The 21,036-nt window shown below is 41.3% G+C and overlaps 1 protein-coding gene across 5 annotated transcripts in view; it reads right to left on the bottom strand.

The window, feature by feature from the left end:
- The window catches only part of DAW1 (dynein assembly factor with WD repeats 1), a 95,225-nt gene that overhangs the window by 63,521 nt on the left and 10,668 nt on the right, over window positions 1-21,036 (bottom strand). The gene's annotated exons all lie outside the window — the stretch shown is intronic.

Genomic DNA, 21,036 nt, shown 5'->3' with positions numbered 1-21,036 from the left:
AACAAGAACCTATACACTAAACCTAGACTGGATGAAGGCTTGCTAAAACAGAGATTTAGGCAGGACCAAGAGTTTCCTAAACTATAAATAAAATGTCCAGGATACAATAAAAAATAACACATCATACCACAAACCAGGAAAAAATCAAAAGATACAATACTCACTCACTACACTACTCACTACATCCCCCTAAATATCATTAAGAAGGGATATAAGGGAGGGGTATGGGATTTTTTTTTCTGTTCTTCTTTCTTTTCAGAAGAAATGGGAATATTCTCATATAGATTATGGTGGTGAATGCAGACTCATGTGATTATACCAGGAGCCATTGATTGTACACTCAAGATGGATTGCATGGCGTGTGAATAAAACTGTTTTAAAAAAATAAACAGAAAACTACAAGTGCTGGAGGAGATGTGAAGAAAGAGGTATACCTAGTCTCTGTTGGAGAAGTAAAATTGTGTAGCTGCTCTACTGGGCAGTGTGGTGGTTCCTCAGGAAGCTGAGTGTAAAAGTGCCATATGATCCAACAATCCCATTACTAGGTATATACTTGGAAGAACTGAAAGCAGGGACATGAATAGACATTTGAACACTGCTGTTTATGGCTGCATTACTCGATTGCCAATGAATGGAGGTGGCCCGAGGGTGGAATGCAGTTTATACATACAATGGAATATTGTGCAACTGCAGGAGGGAATGACATCGTGATGCATACAGCAATGTTATGAACTTTGAGGGCATTATTTTGAGCGAAATAAGCCAAAAATGAAAGGACAAATACTGTATGCTCAAACTAACATGAACTAACTAAAATGAGCAAACTCTTGAGAATTAAATTTGAGAGCATAGGTTATCAGGAGATAGAAAGAGGCAGAGAGTGGACAATTGATGCTTAGGGAGAACAGAATGTTTAACAAGGCTGATGGTAAAGGTTCAATCAACCTTACTTTGACGGTAACACAATACTGTAAGTGTAATTAACAAATCTCAGTGTGTGTATGGTTGAAAGAGGAAGACTAGAGTCATGAATGACACCAGAAGGAAAGCTAGGAGTGTATCACTTAGCAAAATTGGGAGTGTATAACTTAGCAAAAGCTAGAGCAGTCCAGGACAGTGGTTAATTGTACAAATATAACAAAGATTTTACATAAAAGAGAACAAATGTATGCCACTATTACAAGGTGTTAATAATGGGGTGGTATGCAGGAAAAAAGGCAATTAATGCAAACTATGGTCTACAGTTAACAATAAAATTATAATATTCTTTCATTAATTATAACAAAAGCACTATACCAAGGCTAAATTATAGATTGTGGGTGGTGGTGAATGCATAACTATGTGATTATATGAGGAGCCACCAAGTGTACACTTAGGGTGGTGTGTAAATAAAACTGCTAAAAACTAAAGTTTAAAAAACTTGCAGAAACACACACTGAAAAAAAGAAGATGCCAATACTGAAATGAATCAATGTTGGGATTATCTGATAAGGATTTTAGAGGAATCATTATAAAAATTCTTCAACTCAAGGAATCATACCAACTTCAAATCTCACTACAAAGTTAAAATAATCAAAACTATATGGTATTGGCTAAAGGACACACATACAAACCAATGAAATAGAATTGAGAGTTCAGAAATAAACCCTTAAATCAGTTGATTTTCAACAAGAGTGCCAACTCCATTCAATGGGGAATGAATTGTCACTTCCAAAAATGGTGCTGGGTAAAAGAATGATATTTGACCACTACCTCATACCACATACAAAATTAATTCAAATGGATCAGGTGCTTAAACATAAGCACTAAGACAGTAAAACTCTTAGAAGAAAGCATAGGGTAAATTTTTTTTTATTAATAAAAAAAAATTAACTAACAACATTTAGAAATCATTCCATTCTACATATGCAATCAGTAATTCTTAATATCATCACATAGATGTATGATCATCATTTCTTAGTACATTTGCATCAATTTAGAAAAAGAAATAGCAAGACAAGAGAAAAAGAAATAAAATCATAATATAGAGAAAAAAATAAAAATAAAAAATACAAAAAATATATATAAAAAAACAAAACAAACAAACAAAAAAAACTATAGCTCAGATGCAGCTTCATTCAGTGTTTTAACATAATTACATTACAATTAGGTAGTATTGTGCTGTCCATTTTTGAGTTTTTGTATCCAGTCCTGTTGCACAGTCTGTATCCCTTCAGCACAGTAAAATTTTTAAGACCTTGTATTAGGCAATAGATTCTTAGATATGACACCAAAAGCAAAAGCAGCAAAAAGAAAAAAGTGACAAATTGTACTTCATCAAAAAAAAAAAAATTCATGCATCAAAGAACATTATCAAGAAAGTGAAAGGACAACCTGCAGAATGGGAAAAAATATTTGTTAAATCATAAATATGAAAAAGGTTTAATATCTGGAATATATAAAGAACCCTTACAACTCAAAAAGACAAGATGAACAATCCAATTTTAAAATGAACAAAGGACTTGAAAGATATTTCTCCAAAGAAGATATACAAATGGCAGGTTAAGCACATGAAAAGATACTTAACCCAATTAGCCATTAAGAAAATGCATATCAGGGCGGGCCACGGTGGCTCAACAGGCAAGAATGCTTGTCTGCCATGCCAGAGGACCCAGGTTCGATGCCCATGTTAAAAAAAAAAAAAAAAGAAAGAAAATGCACATCAAAACTGCAATAAGGGGTAGTGCAATGGTGGCTCAGTGGCAGAATTACTGCCTGCCATGACAGAGACCCGGGTTCGATTCCCGGTGCCTGCCCATCCATTAAAAAATAAATTTAAAAAAAAAACACAATAAAATACCCATTTCATATACACCCTCTCATCTATGGACATTTGATCTTTGATAAGGCAGTCAAGCCAACTCACCTGGGACAGAGCAGTCTCTTCAATAAATGGTGCCTAGAGAACTGGATATCCATATGCAAAAGAATGAAAGAAGACCCATCTCTCACACCCTATACAAAAGTTAACTCAAAATGGATCAAAGATCTAAACATTAGGTCTAAGACCATAAAACAGTTAGAGGAAAATGTTGGGAGATATCTTATGGATCTTACAACTGGAGGCGGTTTTATGGACCTTAAACCTAAAGCAAGAGCACTGAAGAAAGAAATAAATAAATGGGAACTCTTCAAAATTAAACACTTTTGTGCATCAAAGAACTTCATCAAGAAAGTAGAAAGACAGCCTTCACAATGGGAGACAATATTTGGAAATGATATATCAGATAAAGGTCTAGTATCCAGAATTTATAAAGAGATTGTTCATCTCAACAACAAAAAGACAGCCAACCCAATTACAAAATGGGAAAAAGACTTGAACAGACACCTCTCAGAAGAGGAAATACGGATGGCCAAGAGGCACATGAAGAGATGCTCAATGTCCCTGGCCATTAGAGAAATGCAAATCAAAACCACAATGAGATATCATCTCACACCCACCAGAATGGCCATTATCAACAAAACAGAAAATGACAAGTGCTGGAGAGGATGCGGAGAAAGAGGCACACTTATCCACTGTTGGTGGGAATGTCAAAGGGTGCAGCCACTGTGGAAGGCAGTTTGGCGGTTCCTCAAAAAGCTGAATATAGAATTGCCATACGACCCAGCAATACCATTGCTAGGTATCTACTCAAAGGACTTAAGGGCAAAGACACAAACGGACATTTGCACACCAATGTTTATAGCAGTATTATTTACAATTGCAAAGAGATGGAAACAGCCAAAATCTCCATCAACAGAAGAGTGGCTAAACAAACTGTGGTATATACATACGATGGAATATTATGCAGCTTTAAGACAAGATAAACTTATGAACCATGTAATAACATGGATGGACCTAGAGAATATTATGCTGAGTGAATCCAGCCAAAAACTAAAGGACAAATACTGTATGGTCCCACTGATGTGAACGGACATTCGAGAATAAACTTGAAATATGTCATTGGTAACAGAGTTCAGCAGGAGTTAGAAACAGGGTAAGACAATGGGTAATTGAAGCTGAAGGGATACAGACTGTGCAACAGGACTAGATACAAAAACTCAAAAATGGACAGCACAATAATACCTAATTGTAAAGTAATCATGTTAAAACACTGAATGAAGCTGCATCTGAGCTATAGGTTTTTGTTTTGTTTTGTTTTGATTTTACTATTATTACTTTTATTTTTTTCTCTATATTAACATTCTATATCTTTTTCGGTTATGTTGCTAGTTCTTCTAAACCAATGCAAATGTACTAAGAAATGATGATCATGCATCTATGTGATGATGTTAAGAATTAATGATTGCATGTGTAGAATGGTATGATCTCTAAATGTTGGGTTAATTTCTTTTTTTCCGTTAATTAAAAAAAAAAAAAAAAAGAGAAGGGATAATTGGAGCTGAAGGGATACAGACTGTACAACGGGACTGGATATAAAAACTCAGAAATGGACAGCACAATACTACCCAATTGTAATGCAATTATGTTAAAACACTGAATGAAGCTGCATGTGAGGTATAGGTTTTTTGTTTTTGTTTTTTTTGTTTTTTTTTTCTTTCTATTATTGTTTTAATTCTTATTCTGTTGTCTTTTTATTTCTTTTTCTAAATTGATGCAAATGTACTAAGAAATGATGAATATGCAACTATGTGATGTTATTAAGAATTACTGATTGTACATGTAGATTGGAATGATTTCTAATTGTTTTGTTAATTCTTTTTTTAATTAATAAAAAAAAAATACCCATTTCATACCCACCAGGGTGGCTATTATTAAAAAAATAAATAAAACAGGAAGTAACGAATGTTGAGCCAAGATGTGGAGAAACTGAAACTCTCATACATTGCTGGTGGGAGCATAAAATGGTGCGCCATTGTGGAAAACAATTTGGTAGTTAGCAGCTCAGATGTTTTACTATATGACCCAGCAACTCCACTCTTAGTTATATACCTGTGCTGGTTTGAAATGATTTATGCACCCTAGGAAAGCCATGTTTTAATCCTAATCCCATTTTGTAAAGGCAGCCATTTCTTCTAATCCCTATTCAACAGTGTATGTTTGAAACTGTAATCAGATCATCTCCCTGGAGATGTGATTTAATCAAGATGGGGTTGTTAAGCTGGTTAGGTGACAACATGTCTCCACCCATTCTGGTGGGTCTGGATTAGTTTCTGAAGTCCTATAAAAGAGGAAACATTTTGGAGAGCGAGAGCGATTCAAAGAGAGCAGAGCAGAATGACATAACCATGAGAAGCAGAGTCTACCAGTTGGTGACTGTGTTAGTTAGATTCAGTTGTCAACTTGGCCAGGTGAGCATACCTAATCTTGTTGCTGCGGACATAAGCCAACGGTACGTGAACCTCATCTGTTGCCAATTACATCTGCAGTCGGCTAGGAGGGTGTCTGCTGCAATGAGTGACGTTTGACTTAATTGGCTGGTGCTTAAATGAGAGATCGCAGCGTAGCACAGCCTAGCAGCTTGGCATTCCTCATCTCAGCACCTGCAGCTCAGCCCGGGCCCTTGGAGATGGAGAAAGAAATCACCCCGGGGAAAGTTGTTGGAACCCAGGGGCCTGGAGAGAAGACCAGCAGAGACCATCCTGTGCCTTCCACGTAAGAAAGAACCTCAGTGGAAAGTTAGCTGCCTTTCCTCTGAAGAACCAACAAAATAAATCCCCTTTTATTAAAAGCCAGTCCGTCTCTGGTGTGTTGCATTCCAGCAGCTAGCAAACTAGAACAGTGACCTTTGGAGATGAAGAAGGAAAATGCCTCCTGGGAGCTTCATGAAGCAGGAAGCCAAGAGAAGAAGCTAGCAGATGATGCCGTGTTTGCCATGTGCGCTTCCAGATGAGAGAGGAACTCTGACTTGTTCACCATGTGCCCTTCCACTTGAGAAAGAAACCCTGAACTTCATCGGCCTTCTTGAGTCAAGGTATCTTTCCCTGGATGCCTTAGATTGGACATTTCTATAGACTTCCTTTAATTGGGACATTTTCTTGGCCTTAGAACTGTAAAGTAGCAACTTATTAAATTCCCCTTTTTAGAAGCCATTCTGTTTCTGGTATATTGCATTCCAGCAGCTAGCAAACTAGAACAGATTTTGGTACCAGAGAGTGGGGTACTGCTGCAGTTTGCAAATACCAAACATGTTGGAACAGCTTTTTAAATGGATGAGGGGAAAATTATAGAAGAGTTGTGATAAACTTGATAGAGAAGGCCTAGAATGCTTTGAAGAGACAGTTGGTAGAAATGTGTACTCTAAAGACATTTCTGAGAAAGACTTAGACAGAAATGAGGCATGTGTTATTATAGACTGGAAGGAAGATGGGCCTTGTTTTAAAATGACATAATCTGGCAAAACTGACTAATGACTTTGGCTGGAAGGCAGATTTAAAAGCCATGAACTTGGATATTTAGCAGAAGAGATCTCCAAATTAAATGTGGAAAGTGCAGCCTGGTTTCTCCACACAGTTTATAGTGAAATGTGACAGGAGAGAGATAAACTGAAAACTGAGCTCTTGGGTACAAAGAAACCAGAAATTGATGTCCTGGAAAATTCTGGGCTTCCAGGAAGGGAGACCCCAGAGAATAGTGCTCCATGTGAGAATTTCATCAGATGTGGAACCAGTCAGCCATTTCAGAGAAACCCAGGATCGGACATGGAGTTATCCAGGAAGGATTATTGGAAACTCCTAATGTCTGATGGGCATGATCCAAGGCTACTGCATAGAAAGCCAACGAGAGTGCTGTGGGACCTGTATAAACAGAGCCGCTGCCAGTCTGGACTGGGGGGTTCAGAGAAGGGACACACTGGAAGAAAAATAACTTCAGAGGCAAAACCATAGAGGCTGAGGTCTGAAGTCAAGAAGCCTGGGGCCAGGAGAGTGGACCCACCCAAGACCGTGGAGAGGGTGAGTTTACCCCAAAGGCAGAGGATGGGCCTTCCACCTCATTGCAGTGGAAGAGTCATGCCACCTCAGGCCTTGGAGAGGGTGAAGCACATTCCTTGGGATTTGGGGAGAGCCTAGCTGCCACCACACGGGTGGGTTGAGCATGTGCCCTGGACATGGCAGAGAGCTGGGTGCAGCCCTGATGCTTGGAGAGGGTGGAGCTGAGAAAAAGGTGGTGTTCCCAGTGTCCCCCAAGGTTGTATTCGGAGAGAGGCAAGCCACTGTGTAGGCCCTTGGAAAGAGTGGGACTGCCACTTTCTAAAGCCCTGAAGATAGATGATTCCCAGACTTTGAAATCTAATGGACTTTGCCCTGTGGGTTTTCGAGACTGTTTGGGTCCTGTGACCCCTGTGTTCCTTCCTCCCTATGGAAATAGGTATATGTATCCCATGACTGTTCCTCCTTTGTATGTTGGCAGAAAATAACTTGTTATGAGTTTTCAAAGGTCCAAAGAAAATGGAGAAAATTTTGCCTTAGGACTGTCCGTGCCTTTAACTAACTTTGATGAGACTTTGTACTGATTTTAATCTTGTATTAATCTTGTATTTGAAATGTTACTGGAATGGTTTAAGGTTCTCTGATATTGTTATGGAATGAATGTATTTTGTATATGGGGAAAACACATCTTTTTAGGGTCCAGAGGGTGGACTGTACCCAAAGAATTAAAAGCCAGAACTCATACAGAAACACGCACACTAATGTTCATAGAGCCTTATTCACTGCTCCCTAACAACATAGCACTCTATGCTTCATCACTTAGAATATTAAAAGCACATGGACTCCAGGGTCAGTTTTCACTACATTAATAATTTTTACTCCTTAAATGAAACATGTTTTTCCTACTGCAAGTATATAGCAGTGAAGAATACAATGATTGCTATTAGTTTGGGGCCACTACCTGGATTCAAATTGAGCTGCCAACAACTTCACCTTCCACTACTTTTGCACCATCAGTTCAAATGCCAAGTTAGTGACAAAGTGACTAGCATCTCGTTACTATGAAAATAGTTTTGACCTTGAGACCACACCAAAAGGGTCTGAGGATTCCCAAGGGTTCCCTACATCTTGAGAATCATAACTATAGACCATAATTTGATATAACAGCATTTCCAACAAGGGAAAACAGGGGTTGCTATCAAAACACTGTATTTATTTTTCAAAGGCACTGAAACAGTGAGACATAATATGCTACCATTGAAAAAAGCCTGTAGTTGGCATTAGACAGATCCAAGTTGGAGTGTCAGCTCAACCTTTCATTGACTTCATGATACTAAGCACAGTGACTTCTTTTTACCTCAGTTTTCGCATTTGTGGGTAATAAGACCTACAGCTTGCTGCTTGAGATTAAATAAGATGTATATAATGTATCTAACATACTGTCTCAATAAATAGTGTTTACTTAGCTAGTAATCAAACAATAAGCAATATTTTCTACACGGTCACCTCATATTGCTTACCTTGTACTTATTCCTTCTCTCCCCAGTGAGATTACAATGTCTTTGAGGGAAGAAAGCATATCATGTGATTCCTTATCCCTTATCCTTATCTGAGACATCTCCTCAGAATGATATATGACAATTAATGACCCAAAGGCTTGTGATTTGACCAGGTTCAGGCACAAGCAGAATCGTCAAATGCATGAGGACTTACACCTTCTTTTCTGGCTTCCATTTCTCCCATGAGTGGGGCTCACACCTCCCCAGTGTCTTCATGATCTTCCTTTTTTCTCTCCTAGCAACATCTGTACTCAACAGACTGTGTGCTCTCGGGCCTTTCATCTCTGTACCCTAGATGTCTATCCTGAATTTGGCACACAGGAAATGTTCAGTCAGAGCTTGTTGAGTACATGAACTGGTGGAAGATGGGATGAGTGTTCCAAGATTGCTTAATGCAGTGAGCATCCCCCATCTGTTATGGCTGGATTCATTTCTCCCAGAAAAACATGTTCGAACTCTAACTCCAGTCCTTGGATGTGAACCCATTTGTAAACAGGATCTTTGAAGATCCAATTAAGATGAGGCCAAAATGAATAAGGGTGGTCCTTAATCTCATATGACTGGAAATTTTGGACATAGAGTAGTAAGAGACACAAGAAGACAGATGGCCATGTGATAAGAGGCAGAGACTGAGTTATGGGTTGCTGACAAGCCACCAGTGTGATGCTACAGGAGGCCTGCCATCTTGATGGACTTCCTGCTCCCCAAACTATGAGACAAATAAATTTCTGTTATTTAAACTAAGAGTCTATGGTATTTGTTGCAGCAGCTCTGGCAAGACTAAGACAAATCCCTATAACACGTGACCTTTCAGAAATGACTGAGATTGCTTGTGACTCCCTCCTTCCTCAAGTACTGTCCTCCTTAGACTTTTATGAAATCTCTCCCTTCTGTCTCTTTCTCCAATCATTTTAATATTCCTCATTCTTTTATTGGTTTCTCCTCTTCTTCCTGAACTTTAAATAGTGGCCGTCTTCATGGCTCAGGTCTAAGGATTTTTCTCTTCTCACTTAACATTCTTTCTCTGTATAAATTCATCCATGTCCATGACTTTAGTTACCATCCACATAGCAAAAACTATGATCTAAGCAAGTAACTAATTATAATTCTGCAATCCGGGACTTTTTTAAGTTTCAGACACTTAGATGTCTCACCTACCCCTCAAACAAGTTCAGGATCTTCCTCTTAAAACCGCCTTCTGTTCCAGGGCTTCTTTCTCATTGTACAATGCATGACTCATCCAGCTGCACAGCTAGAATCTTGAAAGGAATTCATCTTAACACAGTCTCACTGCACTGATGAGAGGACGATCTAAGCAAACAACCCAAGTGCCTAGTGTGTAATGAATAGAAAAATCATTCAAAATGCTTTTAATGACTGAAGAAGCTGCCCAGCACACAATAACCCAGCAGGCAAGCAACTGTAGTTAAAAGATTAGTTTGACATAGGTTTGTTTATCCCCCCAAGAAATCATTCTTTTAGTTTAAAGACCCAAGATCAAACTCTGGTCTAAGAAGAAAACTTATAAAGAATGGTTCTGTGAAAGCCAACTACTGCAAATGCTCTTCTTACTTCCTTAGAGTGAAAAATAAAGCTACTTATGTTACATTAAACTTTTCAGCAAAATACACTACACCATTGTTAAAATGTTTTTAAGTCTCTTTCTGTGCGGTACCACAGAAGTACAAGATGTTACTAAAGGGGGAAACTGAGTGTAGGGTATATGGAAACTCTCTGTACTATCTTCCTAATAGTACAGTTCTCTAAACCTAAAATTGTTTTAAAATAAAAAGTTTACTTTTAAAAATCATACTGTTCTATAAGCCAGACACAAAAGGACAACATATACATGATCTCACTTATAATAGAAATAATTAGAATATGCAGATTCAGGGTCAGATTTAGAACATAGGTTGTCAGGGGCAGGGACGGAAGGTGGGGACAGGGATGGGAAGTGTGCCAGTCTGAATCTGTCATGTACCCCTGAAAAGCCATGTTTTAATCCTGATTCAATCTTGGGAGGGCAGCCATTTCTTTTAATCCTGACTCAATATCTACTGCTGGTTCTGTTTCTCTAGAGATCCCTGAACAATAATAGGGAGTTATTGCTTAATTAATACACAGTATCTGTTTGGAGCCACAGAAAAGCTTTGGTAATGGATGGTGGTGATCCACTACATTGTGAATGCAATTACTAGTACTGAATTGCATGTCTGAAAGTTGCTCAAGTGGGAATTTTTAGGATGTATATATGTTATCAGCATAAAAATTTTTGTAAAAAGAACTGCACAACACAGAGTGACCCCTAACAAAATCTTAGCAAAAACCTAGTGAAACCCTAATTCTGACGATAGATTACAGTAATAACAAAATTATAATAATAATGTTTTGCCAATTGCAACAAAGATACCACATTAAAGCAAAATATCAATAACAGAGAATATTGTGCATGAGGGCAGGGTATGCTATTCACACGACTTTTCTGTGAACCTACAACTGCTCTAACTAAAAAAAAAGTTTATGTGCCTCATGATGGCATGTTTTACAAATTATTTAATTTGACTTACAAAGATAAATATAGTTCCAGGGCAAAATGGGTGGCTTGGTGAGGTGGGAAATTTAGTTTGTCCTCCAGAGCAGCTAGAAAATAGCCAGGAACAGTCCAGAACAAACTTCTGGGGCCACGTTAGGGACTGGACACACAGCCTACACCAGTCTGGACAAGCTGAACCAGATGAGACCCCACACAGAACTGTAAGTCCCCCAAGCCGCAGAAACCGGTGCCCCTGCCCCATGGACACAGCAGCCTGGCTCCCCAAGGGGAAAGGAAGCGGACTTTACTAGCAGCAAGGGCTTAGCTCAACCAAGCTCCAAGTGAGAATTAATTAACAAATTCTGACTACTGAAAATAGTCACCCAGCACAAATAAACCTGGAATAAGCGCTAAAGGTGCTAGGAGTTTTTGCCCTAGCAAAGAGTAGACAGGGCTGATGGAGGAAGGAAAAAAAAACTGAGGCTTTTTGAGTCAGACAGCACAAAATACTGGAAAAGGACTGGACCCTAAAGTAAAAAGGGGGACGCATAGAGCCTGGAGATAGCAGAGCCATGTATCAACCTAAGCTCCTGCTTGACAAATCTGAGGAGCAGGGTCCTGCTCTGAAAAGCATATTTTTTTGCTTTGTTTCTACTACTAAACAGCTCATTAGATAGGACTGGAAGCCTTCTCAGGGTCCTCTGAGAGACAAAGTAAGTAGTCAGGTGAAAGGGGTTAATTTCGTAAAACCTGTACCTTCCCCAAGAAAAAGGTGGGACCCAGATCAAGTGGAATCCCCCCCTCATAGGATACAGGCCTTAGGGACCAGAAAACTGAAGCAATTAATGCCAACCTACAATCTCACCTCTGTCTCAGCCATGCCCCTGGCAGGGAGAATCTGCTGAAAATAAAGGCACCTTTATTTACATATTTCACTTTACCTTGGTGGGAAGCCCCAGGAAGACAAGCACCACATGCTGGACAAGACAGGAAAAACATAGTCTAGAGGCTTCCTAGGAAAGTCTGGCAAACTGCAGGGTCTCACCCTCACAGAAGACTGATACTGACACCTCTTTTCTCCTGAGATGTGGGATAGCTCGGTCAGGGAAATCTGACTGGGGTCTATAATTTCTGAGGAGGCCATTCTCGGAAAAAAAAAGGGGGGGGGCTCCTGTTCTAGTTTGCTAGCTGCCGGAATGCAATATACCAGAAACAGAAAGGCTTTTAAAAGGAGAATTTAATAAGTTGCTAGTTTACAGTTCTAAGGCCAAGAAAATATCCAATTAAAACAAGTCTATAGCAATGTCCAATCTAAGGCATCCAAGGAAAGACACCTGGGTTCAAGAACGTCAGTGATAATTAGGGTTTCTCTCTCATCTGGAAAGGAACATGGTGGACACAGTCACAGTTTCTCTCTTGGCTGGAAGGACACATGGTGAGCACAGCATCATCTGCTACTTTGTCTCCTGGCTTCCTGGTTCGTGAAGCTCCCCGGGAGGCATTTTCCTTCTTCATCTCCAAAGGTCACTGGCTTGTGGGCTCTCTGCTCTCATGGCTATGTTGTCCTTCTCGGCTCTCTCTGAATCTCCATTCTCCAAAATGTTTCCTCTTTTACAGGACTCCAATAAACCAATCAAGACCCACCCAAATGGGTGGAGACATGTCATTACCTAATCCAACTTAACAATCACTCTTGACTAAATTACATCATCCACTGAGATGATCTTATCACAGTTCCAAACATACAGTATTGAATAGGGATTATCCTACCTTTATGAAATGGGATTTTGACTAAATCATGGTTTTTCTAGGAGGCATACTTCCTTTCAAACCAGCACATTCCACCCTCTGGCCCCTAAAAAAGACATGTTTTTCCCATATACAAAATACATTAATTTCAAACAATATCAGAAATTCTTAAACCATTTCAGTAGCAATACAAATGAAATACAAATTTAGAAACAGTACAAACTCCTATCAAAGTTAGTTACAGGCATGGCCTGTTCTAAGGCAAAGTTCTCTGGCTCTGGACCTTTGAAAACTTATAACAAGTTATTTGCTGCCAACATACAAAGGAGGAACAGTCATGGGATACATATACACATTTACACAGGGAGGAAAGAATACAGGGGTCACGGGACCCATACAGTTTCGAAAACCCACAGGGCAAAGTCCATTAGATTTCAAAGTCTGAGAATCATTTAACCTCGGGGCTTCTGAAAGTGGCAGTCCCACCCTTTCCAAGGGCCTACGCAGAGCCCTGCCTCTCTTCGAATGCAACCTTGGGGGACATTGGGGAGACTACCTTTTTCTAGGCTTCACCCTCTCCAAGCATCAGGGCTGCACCCGGGCTCTCTGCCATCTCCGGGGCATATGCTCAACCCCTCCATGTGGTGGCTGCCAGGCTCTCCCCAAACCCCAAGGAATGTGCTTCACCCTCTCCAAGGCCTGAAGCAGCATGACTCTTCCACTCTGGCAAACTGCTGGCTCTCACACTCAGAGAAGACTGATGCTGATGCCTTTTTCCTCCTGTGATGTGGGCTAGTTCAGTCAGGGAAATCTGACTGGGGTCTATAATTTCTGAAGAGGCCCTCCTCGGGAAAAAAAAAAAAAAAGGCTCCTGTTCTAGTTTGCTAGCTGCCAGAATGCAATATATCAGAAACGGAATGGCTTTTAAAAAACAGAACTTAATAAGTTGCTAGTTTACAGTTCTAAGGCCAAGAAAATGTCCCAATTAAAGCAAGTCTATAGAAATGTCCAATCTAAGGCATCCAGGGAAAGATGCCTTGGTTCAAGAAGGCTGATGAAGTTCAGGGTTTCTCTCTCAAGTGAGAAGGCACCTGGTAAACACAGTCACAGTTTCTGTCTCGACTGGAAGGGCACGTGGTGAACACGGTGTCATATGCTAACTTTCTCTCCTGGCTTCTGGTTTCATGAAGATCCCCAGGAGGAGTTTTCCTTCTTCATCTCTAAAGCACTGGCTAGTGGACTCTCTGCTTCATGGTGCTTCAGCATTCTCTGCTCTCTCTGAATTTCTCTTTCTCCAAAATGTTTCCTCTTTTATAGGACTTCAGAAACTAATCAAGAACCACTCAAATGGATGGGGACATGCCTCCAGCTAATCCATCTTAACAACCACTCTTGATTAAATCACATCTCCAGGGAGATGGTCTAATTACAGTTTAAACCATACACTACTGAATAGGGATTAGTAGAAACGGCTGCCTTTACAAAATGGGATTAGGATTAAAACTTGTCTTTTCTAGGGTACATATATTTTTTCAAACCAGCACAGCTCCATATAGGCAGGGGAAGAAAGAGAAAAACAAGAGCTGAAAAATTCTGATCAGTTAAACAGAACCTATGCTAGAGGTCTCGAATAATTTGAACTGAATGTCAAAAAACAGACACAGAACAAATCCATCTAGCAAGAAAATCCTAAATAACATCCAGAATAAACTAATTAAGGAAATCAAATGCCTAGACACAAACCAAAAATAACGAGTCATGCTAGGAAAATCAAAGATATGGCCCAGCCAAAGAAACAAACCAACAATTCAAATGAGACACAGGAGCTGAACAACTATTTCAGGATATTCAAACAGACGTGAAAAATCTCATAAAAAATCAAATCAACGAGTTGAAGGAGGATATAAAGAAGGCATTGGGCAAACAAAAAGAAGAAATCGAAAGTTTGAACAAACAAATCAGAACTTATGGGAGTGAAAGGCACAGTAAAACAATGGAGACCTACAACAACAGATTTGAAGAGACAGAAGGAAGTATTAGTGAACTAGAGGACTGGTGTATTAGTTAGGGTTCTCTAGAGAAACAGAATCAACAGGGAACACTTGCAAATATAAAATTTATGAAAGTGTCTCACGTGACCGTAGGAATGCAGAGTCCAAAATCCACAGGGCAGGCTGCGAAGCCAATGACTCCAATGGATGGCCTGGATGAACTCCACAGGAGAGGCTCACCAGCCAAAGCAGGAATGGAATCCGTCTCCTCTGAGTCCTCCTTAAAAGGCTTCCCATGATTGGATTTAGCATCACTAATTGCAGAAGACACTCCCCTTTGGCTGATTACAAATGGAATCAGCTGTGGATGTATAATCCTATGAAATGTCCTCATTGCAACAGACAGGCCAGCGCTTGCCCAATCAGATGAACAGGTACCACAACTTGGCCAAGTTGACACCTGTCCCTAACCATGACAGTCCACCCCTTGTCAACTTGGCACATATATATACATCACCTTAGACCATACTTAATTTCCAAATGAAAACAAATAAGCACACATTTTTTCTTTTACCTGACAATACTCAACTATCCTGCATATAACTGGAAACACATTAAATCTCTCCAGAATAGCGTGCAAATCCTTGGGCAACATTCATTCTTAAACTTGATATCTTACAACTTAAATAGTATAACACAAACAAAACAGCATTACAGTCCTCGTTTCTGTAACTGATCACGTGGTCGAAGTTCATATTTATTACTACCTTCTTCCACTACCCATTCCATGTTCCCTTTCCCCTCAGCAAGCACTTCAGCTGGCCGTGGTTCTTTGCCTGGTGGGGTGACCCAAACCTTCATTCCCGAAGTCTCAGAGCCATTAGTGGTCCTGCCTGGATTGTGTTGTTGCAGTTTTCCATTGATTTTAATCACAGGGCATGGTAGTACTAATAGACACCCCAGGGGATCTCCAATATTCCAAGAAAACTCTTCTTTACCTCCATTATGTAGTTGCAGTCCTACTTCCTTCTGATAGCCAGGGTCAATTACCCCAGACAATAATGTAATCCCCTTCTTGGTGTGTTGATCCAGAGGCATAAGTAGCCCAAAGTGGCCAGGTGGCAATCTTAACTTCCAGTTCAGTGGTATCACTGTTGTTTCTCCTGGAGAAAGCACACCCCATTTTGGAACTAAAACCTGTAGACCAGCAGAACTCAGGGTAGCAGGGACAGGAAGCAAAAATTTTCCTAGTGGAGTAATAGTGAGTGGCACCACACCCATTTCCACCCCTTGGTTCCTGGACCCATGGATCCTGGCTATGGGAGAAACAGCACCATACAGTGGACGCTGATTCAGAGCATACACAGCTTCCTGGAGAACATTACCCCAGCCTTTCAAGTTTTTGCCACCTAGATGGCACCGTAATTGAGTTTTCAAAAGGCCATTCCACCGTTCTATCAATCCAGCAGCTTCTGGATGATGGAAAACATGGTAAGACCAGAGGATTCCATGAGCATGTGCCCATTCCCGCACTTCATTTGCCGTGAAGTGTGTTCCTTGATCCAAAGCAATGCTATGTGGAATACCATGACGATGGATAAGGCATTCTGTAAGCCCACGGATAGTAGTTTTGGCAGAAGCATTGCGTGCAGGGAAAGCAAACCCATATCCAGAGTATGTGTCTATTCCAGTTAGAACAAATCGCTGCCCCTTCCATGAAGGGAGTGGTCCAATGTAATCAACCTGCCACCATGTAGCTGGCTGGTCACCTCGGGGAATGGTGCCATATCGGGGGCTGAGTGTGGGTCTCTGCTGCTGGCAGATTGGGCACTCAGCAGTGGCTGTAGCCAAGTCAGCCTTGATGAGTGGAAGTCCATGTTGCTGAGCCCATGCATAACCTCCATCCCTACCACCATGACCACTTTGTTCATGAGCACATTGGGCAATAACAGGAGTTGCTGGGGAAAGAGGCTGACTGGTATCCATAGAACGGGTCATCTTATCCACTTGATCATTAAAATCTTCCTCTGCTGAAGTCACCCTCTGGTGTGCATTCACATGGGACACAAATATCTTCATGTTTTTAGCCCACTCAGAAAGGTCTATCCACATACTTCTTCCCCAGACCTCTTTGTCACCAATTTTCCAATTATGGTCTTTCCAAGTCCCTGACCATCCAGCCAAACCATTAGCAACAGCCCATGAGTCAGTATACAAACGCACCTCTGGCCAGTTTTCCTTCCAAGCAAAGTGAACAACCAGGTGCACTGCTCGAAGTTCTGCCCACTGGGAGGATTTCCCCTCACCACTGTCCTTCAAGGACACCCCAGAAAGGGGTTGTAATGCTGCAGCTGTCCACTTTCGGGTGGTACCTGCATATCGTGCTGAACCATCTGTAAACCAGGCCCGAGTTTTCTCTTCCTCAGTCAATTCACTGTAAGGAACACCCCAAGAGGCCATAGCTCTGGTCTGGGAAAGAGAAGGTAATGTGGCAGCAGGAGTGGAAACCATGGGCATTTGTGCCACTTCTTCATGTAACTTACTTGTGCCTTCAGGACCTGCTCTGGCTCTATCTCGTATATACCATTTCCACTTTACAGTAGAGTGCTGCTGTGCACGCCCAACTTTATGGCTTGGTGGGTCAGACAACACCCAACTCATGATAGGCAACTCAGGTCTCATGGTAACTTGGTGGCCCATGGTTAAGTGTTCAGTCTCTACTAAGGCCCAGTAGCAAGCCAAAAGCTTTTTCTCAAAAGGAGAGTAGTTATCTGCAGCAGATGGTAAGGCTTTGCTCCAAAATCCTAAGGGTCTGCGTTGTGATTCTCCTATAGGGGCCTGCCAAAGGCTCCAGACAGCATCTCTATTTGCCACTGACACTTCCAGCACCATTGGATCTGCTGGATCATATGGCCCAAGTGGCAGAGCAGCTTGCACAGCAGCCTGGACCTGTCGTAGAGCCTCCTCTTGTTCAGGTCCCCACTCAAAATTAGCAGCTTTTCTGGTCACTCGATAAATGGGCCGGAGTAGCACACCCAAATGAGGAATATGTTGTTGCCAAAATCCAAAAAGACCAACTAGGCGTTGTGCCTCTTTTTTGGTTGTGGGAGGGGCCAGATGCAGCAATTTATCCTTCACCTTAGAAGGGATATCTCGACATGCCCCACACCACTGGACACCTAGAAATTTTACTGAGGTGGAAGGCCCCTGTATTTTTGTTGGATTTATCTCCCATCCTCTGACACGCAAATGCCTTACCAGTAAATCTAGAGTAGTTGCTACTTCTTGCTCACTAGGTCCAATCAACATGATATCGTCAATATAATGGACCAGTGTGATGTCTTGTGGGAGGGAGAAACGATCAAGGTCTCTGCGAACAAGATTATGACATAGGGCTGGAGAGTTGATATACCCCTGAGGTAGGACAGTGAAAGTATATTGCTGACCTTGCCAGCTGAAAGAAAACTGTTTCTGGTGGTCCTTACTAATAGCTATTGAGAAAAAAGCATTTGCCAGATCAATAGCTGCATACCAGGTACCAGGGGATGTATTGATTTGCTCAAGCAATGATACTACATCTGGAACAGCAGCTGCAATTGGAGTTACCACCTGGTTGAGTTTACGATAATCCACTGTCATTCTCCAAGACCCATCTGTTTTCTGCACAGGCCAAATAGGAAAGTTGAATGGGGATGTGGTGGGAATCACCACCCCTGCATCTTTCAAGTCCTTAAGAGTGGCAGTAATCTCTGCAATCCCTCCAGGAATACGGTATTGCTTTTGATTTACTATTTTGCTTGGTAGCGGCAGTTCTAGTGGCTTCCACTTGGCCTTTCCCACCATAATAGCCCTCACTGCACGAGTTAGAGAACCAACATGGGGATTCTGCCAGTTGCTCAGTATGTCTATGCCAATTATACATTCCGGAACTGGGGAAATAACTACAGGATGGGTCCGGGGGCCCACTGGACCCACTGTGAGACGGACCTGAGCTAAAACTCCATTGATCACCTGGCCTCCATAAGCCCCCACTCTGACTGGTGGTCCAGAGTGACGTTTTGGGTCCCCTGGAATTAATGTCACTTCTGAACCAGTGTCTAATAATCCCCGAAATATCTGATCATTTCCTTTTCCCCAATGCACAGTTACCCTGGTAAAAGGCCGTCGGTCTCCTTGGGGAAGACTTAGAGGAAGGTTAACAGTATAAATCTGTGGCAGTGTAACAGGTTTCTCCCCCATAGGGACCTGGCCTCCCCTTCATTCAAGGGGCTCAGGGTCTGTAAACTGTTTCAAGTCTGGAAATTGGTTAAGGGGCCGTGACTCTGTGTTTTTGTAATTCAGGTTAGACTTCTGTTCCCTTGACCTAGAACTCTTTTGTTTATACAGCTCCAACAAGAATTTAGTAGACTGCCCTTCTATTGTATTTCTAGGCACCCCATGATTTACTAGCCAATGCCACAAATCTCTGCGTGTCATATAATTTTGATGCCTCCTTTGAGTTTGTTGTCTATTATAATACCCACGTCTACCCTGTCTTTGGTGATTAAGTGCTGCCACCTGGCTTCTGCCAACTCGGGATCCTGTCATCCCCATTGTGTTTAAGGATTCCAGCTCAGTGACAGCAATTCCTACAGTAATATCTGACCTACAGAGAAGTGCAACCACAGAGCTCTTGAGGGATGATGGTGCTAGTCTCACAAATTTATTTCTCACTGTTCTGGTAAAAGGTGCATCCTCTGGACATTCCTGGGGTGTAAGAGCAGGCTTTGCATGATAAATCCACTCTAACATCCCAATCTCTCTAAGCCTCTGGATCCCCTCATCTACATTATACCAGGGCAGTTCTGGCATTTCAACCTCAGGTAATGTTGGCCACCTTTTGATCCATGTTTCAACCAACCACCCAAACAAGCTGTTAACACCTTTTCTAACTGCTCTAGCTATAACATTGAATGCAGAATCTCTGCTTAGTGGGCCCATATCAATAAATTCAGCCTGATCCAGCCTTATATTCCTCCCACCATTATCCCACACTCTTAAAATCCATTGCCACACATATTCCCCTGATTTCTGTCTATATAAATTGGAAAACTCACACAGTTCTTTTGGAGTATAATGTACCTCCTCATGTGTGATACTTTGTACCTCACCTTTAGGGGCCTGTTGGGACTTTAGTCTAGTTATAGGTCTAGAAGAAATGAGGGGTGGTGGGGGTGGGTCATGAAAAGAATTAGAAATATCTTCCAAGCCATTTGCTTCAGGGCTTTCATTTGCAGTTTCATCTGGTGAAACAGGATTAATAACTCTAGGGCTAATCCCTTCAGGAGGAGGTTGGGTGGCCAATTCCTCAAGGCAGGCTGGAGGTGGGGCAGCTATGTCCTCAGGGCAGACTATTACAGGGTTATCTAAAGAAGGCTCAGCATGGTCTAAGGTTTCAGCCTCACCCCCAACATCATTATCAATCCATATGTCACCATCCCATTTTTCAGGGTCCCACTCCTTTCCAATCAATGCCCTCACTTTAACGGCAGACACCATGCAAGACTGAGATTTCAGTTTACATTGTAAAGTTGCTACTCTAACAATAAGATTCTGAGTCTGATTTTCAGAGATCTCAAGTCTACGGCTACAGGAAATAAAATTTTCCTTCAGGATACTCATAGAAACCTCTACATCTTTCAGACGGTGCTTAAGTTTCTTGTTTGAAGCCTTAAGCCCATCCCTTTCACCCTTTAATGTAGACAGTGTATCTAACAACAACCAACCAACATCTCTATAACTCTTATTTCTACAAAACTCTGTAAAGGTGTCAAAAACATTATCCCCCAGAGTCTGGCTTCGTACAAGCGAAGCATTAGGAGAATCGAATGATGATATTTTGACTATCTCCTTTGCCAACTCAGTCCATGGATTGGGAGTGTCATTCTGATTACGGGAATCAGAGTCCTTAGTGTCTCTGAGCCCAGTCAGAGTAGAAAACCATTCATAAAAACCCATTTTTAAGATTCTGTTCCTTAAGAACCATTCCTGGTACCAAGATGTATTAGTTAGGGTTCTCTAGAGAAACAGAATCAACAGGGAACACTTGCAAATATAAAATTTATGAAAGTGTCTCACGTGACCGTAGGAACGCAGAGTCCAAAATCCACAGGGCAGGCTGCGAAGCCGATGACTCCAATGGATGGCCTGGATGAACTCCACAGGAGAGGCTCACCAGCCAAAGCAGGAATGGAATCTGTCTCCTCTGAGTCCTCCTTAAAAGGCTTTCCATGATTGGATTTAGCATCACTAATTG

Source organism: Tamandua tetradactyla, chromosome 3, assembly GCF_023851605.1.
Source record: "Tamandua tetradactyla isolate mTamTet1 chromosome 3, mTamTet1.pri, whole genome shotgun sequence".
NCBI lineage: Eukaryota > Metazoa > Chordata > Mammalia > Pilosa > Myrmecophagidae > Tamandua > Tamandua tetradactyla.
This window is presented reverse-complemented; position numbering and strand designations above follow the sequence as displayed.